Genomic DNA, 16826 nt, shown 5'->3' with positions numbered 1-16826 from the left:
ATGTAAATTAGTTTAACCATTATGAAAAATAGCATGGAGTTTACACACACACACACACACACACACACAAATACTACCATATAATTCAGCAATCCCACAATTGGTGCATTTGCAAAGAAAATGAAATCAGCATGTCAGAATGATAACTGAATTCCCTCATTCATTGCAGCACTATTTATAATAGCTAAATATTTATAATAGCTAAGGGATTTATAATAGCTAAGATGTAAGTGTCCATCAGCAGATGAACAGATAAGAAAATATGCTATGTATATACAGTAGAATACAATTGTGCCTTTAAAAAGAAGAATGTTTTGTTATTTGTGAAGACATTGATGGTTCTAGAGGACATTATGTTAAGTGAAATAAGCTAAACATAGAAAGACAAGTACTGCCATGATCTCACTCATATGTGGAATCCAAAAAAGTTGATCTCATACAAGTTGAGAGTAGGATAGTGGTTATTAGAAACTGAAAAAGGATGGAGGGTTCAGGGGATGTTGGTCAAGGAATACAAAATTTCAGTTGGACATGAGAAACAAGTTCAAAAACCTATTGTACAACATGGTGACTATAGTTAGCAACAATGTATTGTACACTTGAAAATTGCTGAGACTAGATTTTAATTGTTCTCACCACACACACTAAAATGAGGTAATGCATATGCTAATTTAGCCATTCCACATTGTATATATATTTCAAAGCATCATACTGTACACATTAAATATATTCAATACATTTGCCAATTAGAAACCAGAATGCATTACAATACTTATTACATATATAGAGCACAATTTTTCATATCTCTGGTTGTATACATAATATAACCATCATTCAAAATATTTTGTAAATGAATTGGTATTTTTTTTAACTGCAACTTTTGTAACTTGTTATTTTGTTTACTGTGTTATCTTAAGAGAGACATTACACTGGGAATAATTTTTATCTGATTTTCCTGAATAAAGTTATGCTGTTAACTTTAACCCATTTAATTCAGTAATCAGTGCCTCTGGGGAGTGATTAATTTTGTTTAGAGGTTTGAAAAAGTCAAGAGATTCTTAAAACCAAAAGCATATGCCAGAGAGAAACAGCTTTAGCCTAAATGCTGTCCCATTCAAAAAAGCACCACAGGGACTCCTTCAGAAAGCATCTTGAATATCTCACTTTTCAAATACAAATCACTGGTATTTAGGAACTTTGTCATTATTCTTCCTTCAACACCCATATGATAAATGGCACCCATATAATAAGTCAGTATAAGTGGGCTGATTCTTAATTTGTGCTTACAGGATCTTTGGTCCTCCCCAGGATCTTTTCATTAAGTCTGAGATCAAAACTAATTTCCCACTAAGTTGATATTTGTCTTTTTAATTTTCTCTCATTTTCCCAAAAGCTGAAAGTTATGTGATACCACAGTAGATTCAGTGCAGAAGTATATGGGGAAATCCAATTGTCTTTTATTGGTCCTGGTATTAAAGTGATTTTTAAAAAAAAAATGTAAAACAAATCTATGCTTCTAACTAAATTTAATTAGAAGTTTTTATTTTTACTGACTATGTAATGTATTCTAGTGGGTGGTAGGTTTATTATTATAATTTTAAATGAATTAATATCTAAAACATCTCTCAGTTTCAATTTCTAATACAGTAAACATTGTACACATAACTGTCAGAAAATGCTCTGTGAGTGTGTAAAGGGATCTTGACAAGGATACCCACACTCACCACTCCTATTCAACATAGTCCTTGAAACTTTAGCCAGAGCAATCAGGCAAGAAAGGGAAATTAAAAGGATTCACAAATAGGAAAAGAAGAGGTCAACTTATCTCTGCTAATGACATGATCCTGTATTTAGAAGATGGAGAAAACTTCACCAGAAGGCTTGTAGAGTTGACAAACGAATTCAATAAAGTTTCAGGATATAAGATCAGCATACATCAATCAATTGCTTTCCTATTCTCCTATAATGAATCTGCTGAAAAAGAAATGAGGAAAGCTATCTCATTCACAATAACCTAAACAAAACAAAACAAAACAAAAAACCTGGAAACTGGGAAATTAACAAAGCTGGTGAAGAAACTCTACAATGAAAATGATAGAACACTAAAGAAAAGTTAAAGAAGACATTAGATAAAAGAAAGACTTCTCATGTTCTTTGATAGGCAGAATTTTTTTATTTATATATAACAGCAGAATGCATTACAATACATGTTACATATATAAAGCACAATTTTCCATATCTCTGGTTGTATACATAGTATATTCACACCAATTCATGTCTTTATACATGTACTTTGGATAATAATGTTCATCACATTTAACCATCATTAAATACCCTATGACCCCTTCCTTCCCCTCCCACCTTCTGCCCTCTTTAGAGTTTGTCTATTCCTCTCATAATGTCTCTCCCTATCTCACTATGAATCAGCCTCCTTATATCAAAGAAAACATTCGGCATTTGTTTTTTTTGGGATTGGCTAACTTCACTTAGCATTATGTTCTCAAACTCCATCCATTTACCTGCAAATGCCATGATTTTATTCTCTTTTATTGCTGAGTAATATTCCATTGTGTATATATGCCACATTTTTTTTATCCATTCATCTATTGAAGGGCATCAGGGTTGGTTCCACAATTTATCTATTGTGAATTGTGCTGCTATAAACATTGATGTGGCTGTGTCCCTGTAGTATGCTGTTTTTAAGTCCTTTGGGTATAGACGGAGAAGAGGGATAGCTGGGTCAAATGGTGCTTCCATTCCCAATTTTCGAAGAAATCTCCATACTTCTTTCCATATTAGCTGCATCAGTTTGCAGTCCTACCAGCAGTATATGAGTGTACCTTTTCCCCCACATCCTTGCCAGCAGTTATTGTTGTTTGTATGCATAATAACTGCCATTCTGACTGGAGTGAGATGAAATCTTAGAGTGGTTTTGATTTGCATTTCTCTAATTGCTAGTGATGATGAACATTTTTTCATGTGTTTGTTGACTGATTGTATATCATCTTCTGAGAAGTGTCTCTTCAGGTCCTTGGCCCATTTATTTATTTATTTATTTATTTTTTCCTTTTTTTTTATTGGTTGTTCAAAATATTACAAAGCTCTTGACATATCATATTTCATACATTAGATTCAAGTGGGTTATGAACTCCCATTTTTACCCCAAATACAGGTTGCAGAATCACATTGGTTACACATCCACATTTTTGATTGGGTTTTTGTTTTTTTGGTGTCTAGTTTTTTGAATTCTTTATATGACCTAGTGATTAGTGCTGTATCTGATGTGTGAGGGGTAAAGATTTGCTCCCAAGATGTAGGCTCTCTTTTCACCTCACAGATTGTTTCTTTTGTTGAGAAGAAACTTTCAATTTGAGTCCATCCCATTTATTGATTCTTAGTTTTAATTCTTGTGCTATAGGGGTCTTATTAAGGGAATTGGGGCCTAATCACACATGATGGAGATTAGGGCCTACTTTTTCTTCTGTTAGACTCAGGGTCTCTGGTTGTATTCCTAAGTCCTTGATCCATTTTGAGTTGAGTTTTGTGCATGGTGAGAGATAGGGGTTTAATTTCATTTTGTTATATATGGATTTCCAGTTTCCCAGCACCAATTGTTGAAGAGGCTATTTTTTTCTCCAATGCATGTTCTTGGCACCTTTGTCTAATATAAGATAATTGTAGTTTTGTGGGTTAGTCTCTGTGTCCTCTGTTCTGTACCATTGGTCTACCAGTCTGTTTTGGTGCCAATACCATGCTGTTTTTGTTACTATTGCTCTGTATTATAGGTTAAGGTCTGGTATAGTGATGCCATCTGCTTCACTCTTCCTGCTAAGAATTGCTTTATCTATTCTGGGTCTCTTACTTTTCCAGATGAATTTCATGACTACTTTTTCTATTTTTATAAGGAATGTCATTGGGATTTTGATCGGAATTGCATTAAATCTGTATAGTGCTTTTGGTAGTTTGGTCATTTTGATAATATTAATTCTGCCTATCCAAGAGCAAGGTAGATCTTTCCATCTTCTAAGGTCTTTGATTTCTTTCTTTAGGGTTCTGTAATTTTCGTTATATAGATCTTTCACCTAAGTTGATTCACAAGTATTTTATTTGTTTTGAGGCTATTATAAATGGGGTACTTTTTTTCATTTCCCTTTCTGAGGATTTGTCACTCATATACAGAAATGCCTTTGATTTATGGGTGTTGATTTTATATCCTGCTACTTTGCTGAATTCATTTACTAGTTCTAGAAGTTTTCTGGTAGAACTTTTAGGGACTTCTAGGTATAGAATCATATCATCAGCAAATAGTGCCAATTTGAGTTCTTCTTTTTCTATATGCATCCCTTTAATTTCTTTCGTCTGTCTAATTGCTCTGGCCAGTGTTTCAAGAACTATGTTAAATAGAAGTGGTGAAAGAGGGCATCCCTGTCTTGTTCCAGTTTTTAGAGGGAATGCTTTCAAATTTTCTCCATTTAGAATGATGTTGGCCTGGGGCTTAGCATAGATAGCCTTTATGATGTTGAGATATGTTCCTGTTATCTCTAGTTTTTCTAGTGTTTTGAACATAAAGGGGTGCTGTATTTTGTCAAGTGCTTTTTCTGCATCTATTGAGATGATCATATGATTCTTATCTTTAAGTTTATTGATGTGATGAATTACATTTATTGATTTTCATATGTTGAACGAACCTTGCATTCCTGTGATGAAAGCCACTTGATCATGGTGCACGATCTTTTTGATAAGTTTTTGTATTCGATTTGCCAGAATTTTATTAAGATTTTTGTATCTATGTTCATTAGAGATATTGGTCTGAAGTTTTCTTTTTTTGATGTGTCTTTGCCTGGTTTTGGAATCAGAATGATATTTGCCTCATAGAATGAGTTTGGAAGTGCTGCCTCTTTTTGTATTTCCTGAAATAAATTGGAGAGTATTGATCTTAGTTTTCTTTAAAGGTCTTGTAGAACTCAGCTGTGTATCCATCTAGTCCTGGGCTTTTCTTGGTTGGTAGATTTTTGATGGCATCTGCTATTTTGTATCACTTAAAACTGATCTGTTTAAATTGTATATATCATCCTGATTTAATTTGGGCGAATTATATGACTAGAAATTTGTCTATGCCTTCAATATTTTCTATTTTATTGGAGTACAGGTTTTCAAAATAGTTTCTAATTATCTTCTGTATTTTTGTAGTGTCTGTTGTGATATTTCCTTTTTCATCATGTATGTTAGTGATTTGAGTTTTCTTTATTCTTCTCTTCATCAGCATGGCTAAAATTCTGTGGATTTTATTTATTTTTTCAAAGAACCAACTTTTTGTTCTGTCAATTTTTTCAATTGTTTCTTTTGTTTCAATTTCATTGATTTTAGCTCTGATTTTAATTATTTCCTGTCTTCTGCTTCTTTTGGTGTTGATTTGTTCTTCTTTTTCTAGGACTTTGAGATGTAGTGTTAAGTCATTTATTTGTTTACTTTTTCTTCTTTTAAGGAATGAACTCCATGTAATGAACTTTCCTCTTAAAACTGCTTTCATAGTGTCCCTGAGATTTCGGTATGTTGTATCTGTGTTCTCATTCACCTCTAAAAACTTTTTAATCTCCTCTTGATATCTTCTGTAACCCATTATTCATTCAGTAGCATATTATTTAGTCTCCAGGGATTGGAATGAATTCTTCTTTTATTGTTGATTTTTAATTTCATTCCATTATGGTCTGATAGAATGCAGGGTAGTATCTCTACTTTTTTTATTTACTAAGTTGTTTTGTGGCATATTGTATGGTCTATTTTAGAGAAGGATCCATGTGCTGCTGAGAAGAAAGTATATTCTTTCATTGAAGGATGAAATATTCTAGTCAGTTAAATCTAAGTTATTGATTGTATTATTGAGTTCTATAGTTTGTTTGTTCAGCTTTTGTTTGGAAGATCTATCCAGTGATGAAAGAGGTGTGTTAAAGTCACCCATAATTATTGTGTTGTGGTCTATTTGATTCTTGAACTTGAGAAGGGTTTGTTTAATGAACATTGCTGCTCTGTTGTTTTGGAGGCAGCATATTGTTGGGTCTTTTTTTTTTTTTTCATCCAATCTGCCAGGCTGTGTCTTTTGATTTGTGAGTTTAGGCCATTAACATTCAGGGTTATTATTGAGACATGATTTGTGTTCCCAGCCATCTTTGTTTATTTTTGGCATTTAATGTGACTTGGTTTCTTTTCTGGTTAGATTTTCCTTTAGTGTAATCCATCCCTCTGCTGATTTTCATCATTGTTTTTCATTTCCGCATCTTGGAATACTTTGCTGAGGATGTTCTGTAGTGCAGGCTTTCTAGTTATAAATTCTTTTAAACTTTTGTTTATCATGGAAGGTTTTTATTTCATCATCAGATCTAAAACTTAGTTTTGCTGGATATAAGATTCTTGGTTGGCATCCATTTTCTTTCAGAGCTTGGTATATGTTGTTTCACAATCTCCTGGCTTTGAGAGTCTGGGTTGAAAAATCTGCTGAGATGCGAATTGGTCTCCCCCTATATGTGATCTGATTCCTCTTTTTTGCAGCTTTTAAGGTTCTATCCTTATTCTGTATGCTAGGCATTTTCAGTATAATGTGCATCAGTGTAGATCTGTTGTAATTTTGTACATTTGGTGTCCTATAAGCCTCTTTTATTTGATTTTCCAACTCGTTCTTCATGCTTGGGAAATTTTCTGATATTATCTCATTGAAGAATTTATGCATTCCTTTGGTATGAAACTCTGTGCCTTCCTCTATCCCAATAACTCTTATATTTGGTCTTTTGATTCTGTCCCATAATTTTTGGATGTTCTGTTCATGGTTTCTAACTTTCTTCACTGTGTAATCAACTTTCCAGATTGTAAACTTTGTCTTCATTTTCTGACATTCTTTCTTCCAAGTGATCTAGTCTGTTGGTTATGCTTTCTATAATTTTTTATTTGATTTATTGTATCCTTCATTTCAAGGATTTCCAACTGTTTTTTTTTTTCAGCATCTCTATTTCTCTCTTGAAGTGATCTTTTGCTACCTATATTTGCTCTCTTATTTAATTGTTGGAGTGATCAATTTTTGCTTGTATTTGCTCGTTTAGGTCATTCACAGATCATTTTAATTATGAACCTTCTGAAATCCTTCTCCAACCACTGTCTATAAGTTTTGTTATTATAGTGTCTTGGTTTGTTTGGGGCATTTTCTTCTCTCGTTTTTTCATGTTGTCTATGTGTCTTCCTTTCTTGAAGTGTGGCTCTGAGATATTACAGTTTCTTCCCTATATTCTTTTTTTTTTAAAGTTTTTTTTTCCCCCTATATTCTTGTAATGCTTGTACAGATTGTCTGTACCTCACCTTGATGTTGGGCTTCCAGACCCTGCTGGTATCCCTCAATGGATGCTAGTGCATCCTGGATCTGGGACCTGGGTAAGTTGGAGTTGGTTGATCTGGGCCACTGGGGTTGACCTCTAGTGGGAGTCTGCTGCTCAGAAGAGGTGGTCCTTCACTAGAGGCTAGGCTCTGGCAAGTGTCTGCCCCAACAGGAAAGGGCTGGACCAGGTATGCTGTGCACCTGGGCCCTGCAGAGGCCAGTGTGGGTGTATCTGGGCCTCTGGGCTTGACTTTCTGAGGTAGTATGCTGGTCCGAAGGGGCAGTCCTCCATCAAAGGCTAGGCTCTGGCAGTCTCTGCCCCACAGGGGGAAGGGTGAACCTTGCCTACTGAGATCCATGATCCCACATGGGCTTATGTGGGCTGTCTGGGCTGGATCTTGGCTCCTGTGGTAGTCTGCTGGTCAGAGGGGGCAGCCCTGCACCAGAGGCTAGGCTTTGGTGAGTTTCTGCCCCCCACCCCTGGGTAAGGGGTGGACCTTGCCCACTGTGTACCTGGGCCTCCTCAGAGGCTGGTGAGGGTGGATCTGGGTCACTAGCTTGACCTCCCGTGGAAGTCTACTGGTCAGAAGGGACAGTCTTGCGCCAAAGGCTAGGCTCTGGCGGTCTCTGCCCCATCAGGGGAGGGGTAGACCAGGCGTGCTGTGTGCCTGGGTCCTGCAGAGGCTTGTGTGGGAGGGCCTGAGCCGCTGGGCTTGACCTCCCGTGATAGTCTGCTTGATAGGCAGAATTAATATTGTCAAAATGTTCATACTAAAAGTATACAGGTTCATTGCAATCCCCTTTAAAATACCAATGGCATGCTTCACAGAACTAGAAAAAACAGTACTAAAATTCGTTTGGAAAAATAAGAGACCCAAAATAGGGCTGCAGTTGTAGCTCAGTGGTAGAGCACATGTCTAGCACATGTGAGGCACTGGGTTCAATACTCTGTATCACATAAAAATAAACAAAGATATTTAAAAAAAGAGACCCATAATAGTTAAAGCAATTCTGAGCAAAAGAGCAATGCTGGAGGGATCACAAATCAGACCTCAAATTATACTGCAGAGCTATAATAATAAAAACAGCATGATACTGGTACCAAAACAGATATGAAGACCAATGGAATAGGATAGATGACAAACCCATCTAGAGTTATTTGATTTGAGACAAACATGCCAAAAACATGTTGGAGAAAAATTGGCCTTATTAACAAAAAATGACACTTCTGCACAAAAATCAACTCAAAGTGGATCAAAGACCTAGAAATTAGACCAGAAACTCTGCAATTGCTAGAAGGAAATGTAGACCCACACTCCAACATGTTGACATGGAACCAACTTCCTTAACAAAGCCCCTAAAGTATAAGAAATAAAACCACAAATCAGTAAGTAGGATGGCATCAAATAAAAGGCTTCTGCGCAGTAAAAGAAACAGTGTGAAGAGAGAGCCTACAGAATGGGAGATGATCTTTTCCACCTGCACCTCAGATAGGGTATTAATATCCAGAGTATATCAAGATCTCAAAAAACAACACCAAAAAAACAAATAACCCAATTAATAAATGGGCAAAGGAACTGAACAGGACTTCTCAGAAGAAATGAATGAACAAATGAAGGAAATGAAAGAGAGAAATTAAAATTAAAACAACATAGAAATTTGATCTCACTCCAGTTAGAATGGCAATTATCAAGAATACAAGTAACAAAAATGGTGGTAACGATGTAGAGAAAAAGGTACACTCATACATTGTTGATTCTGCTCGATAGGAAATGTACCATTCTGGAAAGCAGTGTGGAAGATTCTGCAAAAAACTAGGAATGGAACCCTTATATGGTCCAGCTGTCCTACTCTTTATGTCCAAAAGATGTAAAATCAGCATACTATCGAGATAAAGCCACATCAATGTTTATAGCAGCACAATTCACAATAGCTAAGCTATGGAACCAACCTAGGTGCCCTTCAGTAGATGGATAGAGAACGAAGTATGTATGCACACAATGGAGTATTAGCCATGAATAAGAATGATATTATGACATTATGGCATTTGCTCGTAAATGGATAGAACTGGAGACTATCATGCTAAGTGAAATAAGGCAGACCCAGAAATCGAAAGGTCGAATGTTTTCTCTGATATGTGGAAGCTAGTCCAAAATAAAGAACACAGGGAAGAAATGGGGAAGTGAAAGCTTCTGTTAAAATAGAATAAAGATCGGTGCAGCAGAGGAAGGGGATTGATGGGGAAAGAAAAGGGACAGGATAAGGAATAAACAGTGGAATGGATTTGACCTGACTTTTCTGTGTACATGTATGAATATACTATAGTGAATCTCACCATTGTGTATATCCAAAAGGTACTAATTAAATAAGAATCATAAGTTAATAACAGAAAGATCAGTAGAGGAAAGGGTGAAAGGGAAGTACTGGGGACTGAATTAGAGTGAATTATATTCTATGCTTTTGTAATTATATCAAAATGAATAATAATATATAACTAATCTGAATCAACAAAAATGAAAGAAATGAGAGTCTTGAGAAGTAAGGTTAGAGAACAACTAGTACTGAATAAAGTACACTTACAAATGTGAAGTATGTGTTAAATATTAACATGGGTAGGGGATTGAGGCACTAAAAACATTTGGTCATTTTGCTGCTAGGATTTAGAACCAGACTGGACTCCTAAATTTGAGACTTGAGCTGTAACTACCTGCAGTTGTCTGCCTTCCCTAAAACCACTGCTAGGTTCTCTCCAACATTACCCAAAGTATATCTCTTTGTGGCTTGTAGATGCTATATTCATGCCATTGTATTAAGGAATTAAAGGTCTCACTTCAACGGATTATTGAAGGGGCCATGTCTTATTTCAGATTCCTAACCTATGTGCTAGAATACATTAAAAAGCAGTGAGATATGAACTCCCTCAAACTTCCAAATCTCCAGAACCATCAAGACAGTCAGAATGATCATGAATGGCCTTACTTAAGATTTCATGGAGTTACAACCTGGACTATATTTCATGATATATTTTGAAATCACCAAAGATGGCAAGTATGATGAATGACATCTGTCACTAGCTGCTTTTCCTCAGTATGTTAAGGCTAGTCAAAGGTTTATTTTATCACCTGTATATCTGCTTCATCAGGAAATTGCCACTTTAGCAAGATATGCCCATGGCCAGGAACCTGTGGACCTAGAGAAAAGCTCATATTCCAGGTGGCTTAAGTATGACTAGTAAAGGGTAGGAGAGGCTGTAGCTCCAAGTAGGAGCCTCAGATCTCTGTCTCTTATTATATATGAGATTTTCCTTAGGATCCGGGGCTGATTTGTCTTGTTAGTGTACAACCAAAGTACAGATCTAACAATGTATGGCTTATAAATTGGAGCTTCATGATGAGTTTGACATTCTGAATAAGAAAGAATTTGATTAAATATGAGAGAACCATTTTCATTATCATGAAAGTTTTAACATTGAGTTTTTCAAGAATAGGAAGAGTTGTTAGCTTTTTTAAGTATAAACTCAACTATTGAAGACATTGAATGACTACCAAAAATTCTCTATAAAATTTTATATACAGTTAAATAGCAATTACTATTTACTGTTCACTGTCACAAGCACTTTATTATTATTTTAATCATAAATGTGGGCCAAGAAGTATGCATAGCAATTTTATACATGAAATACACTATGAAAGTATGGTTAGAAAAATAAATTTAAGTTTCTCATTAAAAATTGAAAATAGTTTATTTTGAAATTTTATATAAACTCAATATTTAGTATCTTCCTTAGTAGTTATGGTTTTATCATAATTATATAAAACATGATAATTAACATTTCACTAACTAATACCACTAATTTCCAGTCTACTTTAGTGCAATACAAGTATCATTTTTTTTGTGTGTGTGTATGAGGAAAAAATTGGGGGTACTACCACATGATCTGATGCTAGAGGGAATGGGGGAAGAACATGAGGCAAAACTCCTCAATATCTTTAATAATTCTTCATTTCCAGACATTAAAACCAAAATTTTCATTTAAAAAACAAAACTTTAATATACATAAAAATAATATCCATGTTTATTTCCTTGTGTGTTTCTCTTTTATTTTCTTTTTAGTTCATGCCCCATGCTCTCAGGTCTTCCTTTGACAACTGACTTGATCAATTCCATAGCCACAAAAAGGCATACGTGGTTAGTTTCATAAGATACTTCTGTGACCTTTGTACTGATGAACATTTAGTGTTCCTAAAAGAAAATGCACAGGAGGCTAGCCTTCAACTTCAATGCCTACTCTAATTTCACAGTGAAATATATCCTTGCACTTATAACTTCCCCATGGCTCATCTAATTTAATTAGGAATTCTTTATACTTTAGTTCTCTACGAAAACCTGGGCACCATGTAACAGTTTTCTCTGCCTATTTCTGGAGTTTCAAAATCCTTATTTTATCATGTAATCACTTTCTAGGTGATAAAAAAGTATTTTGATAATTGAATCACTCTAATAATTGCTGATGAATAGAATTTCTCTTAATAGGCGCTATTGGGAAATGTTTTGTCTTCTTTAATGAGACAAATTAGTGAACTTAGCATTTTAAATTCTTGATCACTGTGTTTCTGATTGTGTTTTTTGTTATCCAAGAGAGGAGACAAAATACTGTGTCTTAAGACATGAATTAGAATTTAGGCATCTGCCAAAATACCTTTAAGTGAGGTCTGATAGGAACATGATTGTGCAAGTGGGCATTTTCATCTTTCTCCTGTAAATTATACAGAAGCATTAAAGAAAATGACAATTTAAAAAACCTGAAAACAACATAATAAACAAACTTAAAGTACATGCAGTAGCTACCAAGAGCAGCTGGGATCTGGAAAAAGTTGCATGATTGGAAGTGAAAAAGTAACAGAAGTATTCAATAAAGCAGACCTCAACAGCAACAAAAGAAAAAAAAAGGTTTTCTTAATAAGAAAAAATTATATTGCTTGTTTTCAATGGTGTAAGAAATTAAGCAAGAATAGAGGCAGAAAATATGAACCTAGCTTGGGGATAAACAAAGCATCATATACACTCATGGGCTGTAATTATAGGGAGCAGAGGAGAGAATTTTTTAGTTCTAAAACTTGACAAATTATCTTGGCCTCTTTCTCCTAACCAAGAAACTCCCGTGAGTGGCTGGTCCAGGAAATTCACCACATTCAATAATGAGTAATAAAGGATACTGGCACAACCCCAATACATATACTATATGATAAACATGTGGAAGGGAGCAGCAAAATTCACCAGCAGACTAGAAGAAAGTATCCACTAAGAAAGCAAAAATTTTGACAGGCCTTTTAAATTTTTTTTGGTAAAGCAATAACTTATGTGAAGAAAGACTACAGAAAGAAATGGAACAAGCAAAACAAACATAGGAAAGATATGACAAAACAAGAGGAGGAGGGATAGCAGATCTCAGGAAAGATGCAAAAACAAATCTTTAGAGAAATGAAGATAAAGGGAAAGAAATACTAGTAACAATGGACAATAAGGAACACACTTTAAGAGACAAACTAGATTCCAACTAAGATACAATTGAAATCTTCCAAATGTTAATGATTAGGATGTCAAAGGACATAAAAGATCTCATTAGAGGTAACAAGAATATAGGGGATAAAGTAAATATTATACTTTGGAACTAAAAGAGTGTCTTAGGTGCAAGGGAGCCTTGGTAGACTAAGTACTACAGTGAAATGAATTATTTTTAGCCAAGAAAAGTCATATTAGTTTTCATTCTGTGAGTAGGTAAACTCAACCTAACAGCCATAGACAAGCCTCAACTCAACTCAAATCCTATTTAGAATCAGACTAAATGGCCTTTCCTCTAATAGCCAAATTTTTTTAAGAAAAAGCACCTGTACTAGTTGACAAAACAAAACAACCTGTTTTTTTATACTTACTGTTGGGAATAAAATTTTAAAAATAAGACATTAAATGGAACAAGAGCATGTAATCCATAATGAAGAGAAAACTTAATGGTGAAATGTTGAACAACTCCTAAAAGTTAGGGGTAAGGCAATAATATCTGTTCTTACCCACTCCCATTGTACTTGTGGTCCTAGCCAGTGAGATAGAATAGGAAAAGAAATTAAATGTATAAATTGTGAAAGGAAGAAATCAAATTTTTATCTTTGAAAGATATAATGTTATACATAGAAACGTAAAAGAATCTACAAATGAAATTGTAGCTAAAACTAATAAATTATTTTAGGAAGTTTGTGCACTTCAAGGTTATTGTATAAAATCAATTATTTCTACATAATATCAATGAAAAACAGTGAAAAACTTTCAAACAATAGCATAAAACATGAAACATTTAACAAGTGATTATGTATTTTTTTTACATTGTTGACAAAACATTTCTGAAAGACTAAGACCTAAGTAAATGGAGAGATATATGCTATTTGGGAGACTATTTGTTAAGATGTCAGTTTCCTCCAAAATGGATATAGACTTAATTAATACCAACCAACACACAGTCAGCTATTTGTGAAAAATGATACAAATAATTTGGAAAACCATCAGTTTCTCATAAATTTAATATACACTTACAAAATGACTCAGCAATTCCATTCCTAAATATTTACCAAAGATTAATGAAAACACATGTCCATGCATACACACAAAAATAACCTTGTATAAAAAATATACACAGTAACTTTATTTGTAATAATTAACAACTGGAAATTGCACAAAAGTCCATGAAAGGAAAACATATAAACAAATGGTCTATTCATACAATGGATTAAAAATATTTAAAACTACTAATACATGCAATTACATGTATGAATATAAAAAACATTGTATTGCATGAGAGAAGCTGGAAACAAAACAGAACATGTGGTCTGATTCCATTTATATGAAGTTCAAAGCCGTCAAAATAAACAATGGTAATAAAAATCAGAGGAGTGGTTGTCTCAGTTTATATATGTGTGTGTGGTGTATGTGGGAGGAGATGGGTGGGCAGAGGGAAGGGAGATTGATTGGATCTCATGGCCCAAGGCACCTTTTTTTGTGTGAAGAAAATATTCTATATGTTGTTTGGGATGGAGTAAATGAATTTATGACTTTGTCAAAACTTGTTCACTGTGTACACTTAAGATCTTGCATTTCTGTATGTTAATTATATTTGAATAAAAATATTATGGAATGTGGGTGGCATCCATAGAGATATTTCATTCAGAAGTTCTTTCAAGACTAAGTCTGCTTTGAGGTGTGCAATTCAGTATAACTTCAAGCTGTAGCACCTCCAGCATGGGCAACAGTATTGAGGTTATGAATGTGTTTTCTCCAGAAGCTCCAGCCAGTGATTTGACATGGCAGGGGTATTAAAGCCTGGTCATTTCTACCCAATTTGAGACTTCTCTAATGCACAGTCTGTTCTGGAACTCTCTGAAAAGTTGGCAAAGGCTTTTTTCAAACTGCATTGCAGTGTGAGGCTTCTCCTATCCAATTGTCCTCTCCTTGGTCTGAAGGCTTGGCTGCCTACCCTTGCTTCTTCTATTTGCCATAGGCTTTCCACCCAATATATATTTTGCATGTCTAATTTCTTTTCAGCTTCTGATACAAACTGCCAATTTAAATTATGATGGAAATGAGGACAAATTTATGTCATATCAATATATTTATATTTGATTAATTAACAAAAAAGTTTTTAGAACAAATCTTACTTTATGACATTTATGCCACAGGCTCACCTCACAAATGAATTCAAAATGGTTATGTACACAGTTGTAAAAAAAGGCAAATACAAACAGAAAACAGAGGTTATGATCTTAATAGCAGATTAGGATGAATTCAAACCAAAACACATTAAATGAGACAAAAAGGGAGTCTTTATAAAGCTAACATTTCCAGATCACAGGATTATAATGGATTTAATTTTTAGTTATGAATAAAGTAGTTGCATCAATCAAAAAGCATATAGTATGTAGGTAGGACAAATAGAAATATACTACTTTTAGGATACTACTTTTTTCCAGACATGACATATTAAATGGAAACAATATGTTTGTATATAGAAAAATTATTTTAATAAGATAGACATTGTATAATAATATAAGCTATATACATGGAATAGAGAATAAAATTTCCTTCTTATTACCAATGTAGTATTCTAGGTAAACTTTATGTGGCTTATATTAGCAACATAAAAGTCAGTAAATCACAAAATATGGAAGGACTGTAACATTTTGAAATCACAACTGAATTAAAGAATTAATAATGAACATAACAAAAGCACAAGAAGATATAAAGAAGAAATAACCACCAAAAGAGAAGAAAACTGCCAGGCATAATGGCACCTGCCTATAATCCCAGCTACTCAGGAAGTTGAGGCAGGAAGATCACTATTTCATGGCCAGTTTAGGCCATTTAGCAAGACTCTGCCTCAAAAAATAAAAAAAGCCTGGGGTAGAGTGAATTAAATTATTAATTCTTTAATTCACTCTACTTAATCTGCTATTAAGATCATAACCTCAGTTTTCTGTATGTATTTGCCTAGCATTCACTATGTCCACTGTCCCATTCCCAGTACTGGGAAAAAAGAGAGAGGAGAGAAACTGAAAGAATTGTAATTATTCTTTTAGTTAACCTTAAGCATATAAATTTGGAAACATGAATGAAATGTAAAATTTTCAAGAAAATATTAATAATGACTCAAAAAATTCAAGATTTAAATTAAAAAAATGCTGTTATCCTATATTTGCAAAAGTTCCAGGATCCGATGGTTTTATAGGGAATTCAAAAATCAAAGGCCAAATGTTCTCTCTGATATGAGAATTCTAACACAATAAGTGGGGAGTGGTAGGGAATAATGGAAGTACTTTGGATTAGACAAAAGGGAATGAAGGGAGAGGGGGAAATGGAAATAGAAGAGATAGTAGAATGAATTGAATATTCCTATATGCATTTGTGAATGATCATGTAATTCCACATCATGTATAAACAGAATGGGAATTTGTATTCCATATATATATAATATGTCAAAACACATTCTACTCTCATGTATAACTAATAAAAACAAATAAAAATACAGAAAATTTTAAAAGTGTTTATTTCAGAATATTATAAAGACCATTTCCAGGCAAAGCAAAGACAATGAAACCCGTGATAAAGGTTACAAATTGCTGGTGAAAATCTCTCTTCCCTTCTTTTACAGTAACATACTTATTCCTGGGCACATGGATCTCCACCTAGAGATTCCCTTGTACTTGAGTATGACCACATGACCAGCTTCTTGCTAACGAAATGTAAGTAGGAGAATGTATGGCGCTTCCTCCTCTGAGCTCCCACATATTGAATGTGTACCCTTCAACCTTCTTTCCTCTTGCCACATGCTGCAATGAGACTTCTCACACAGATTCAACCACACTGAGAAAAGCAGCATTAGAGAGTTTGTTAAGGAATAAACTGAAACAAATGTGTCCACACA

General features: G+C 34.4%; 1 protein-coding gene across 2 annotated transcripts in view; it reads left to right on the top strand.

Annotated features, from left to right (window-relative positions):
- Pus7l (pseudouridine synthase 7 like) overlaps positions 1–16573 on the top strand; it is a 65388-nt gene extending 48815 nt beyond the window's left edge. The window contains exon 11 of one of the 2 annotated variants that reach the window (XM_076852776.1): positions 16554–16573. The gene's annotated coding sequence lies outside the window, so the exon portion shown is untranslated. The remainder of the gene's footprint in view (positions 1–16553) is intronic. The other variant, XM_076852778.1, reaches the window with a different exon arrangement.
- The last annotated feature ends 253 nt before the right edge of the window (positions 16574–16826 follow it).

The sequence above is a fragment of the Callospermophilus lateralis genome, chromosome 4 (assembly GCF_048772815.1).
Source record: "Callospermophilus lateralis isolate mCalLat2 chromosome 4, mCalLat2.hap1, whole genome shotgun sequence".
Classification (NCBI taxonomy): Eukaryota; Metazoa; Chordata; class Mammalia; order Rodentia; family Sciuridae; genus Callospermophilus; species Callospermophilus lateralis.
This window is presented reverse-complemented; position numbering and strand designations above follow the sequence as displayed.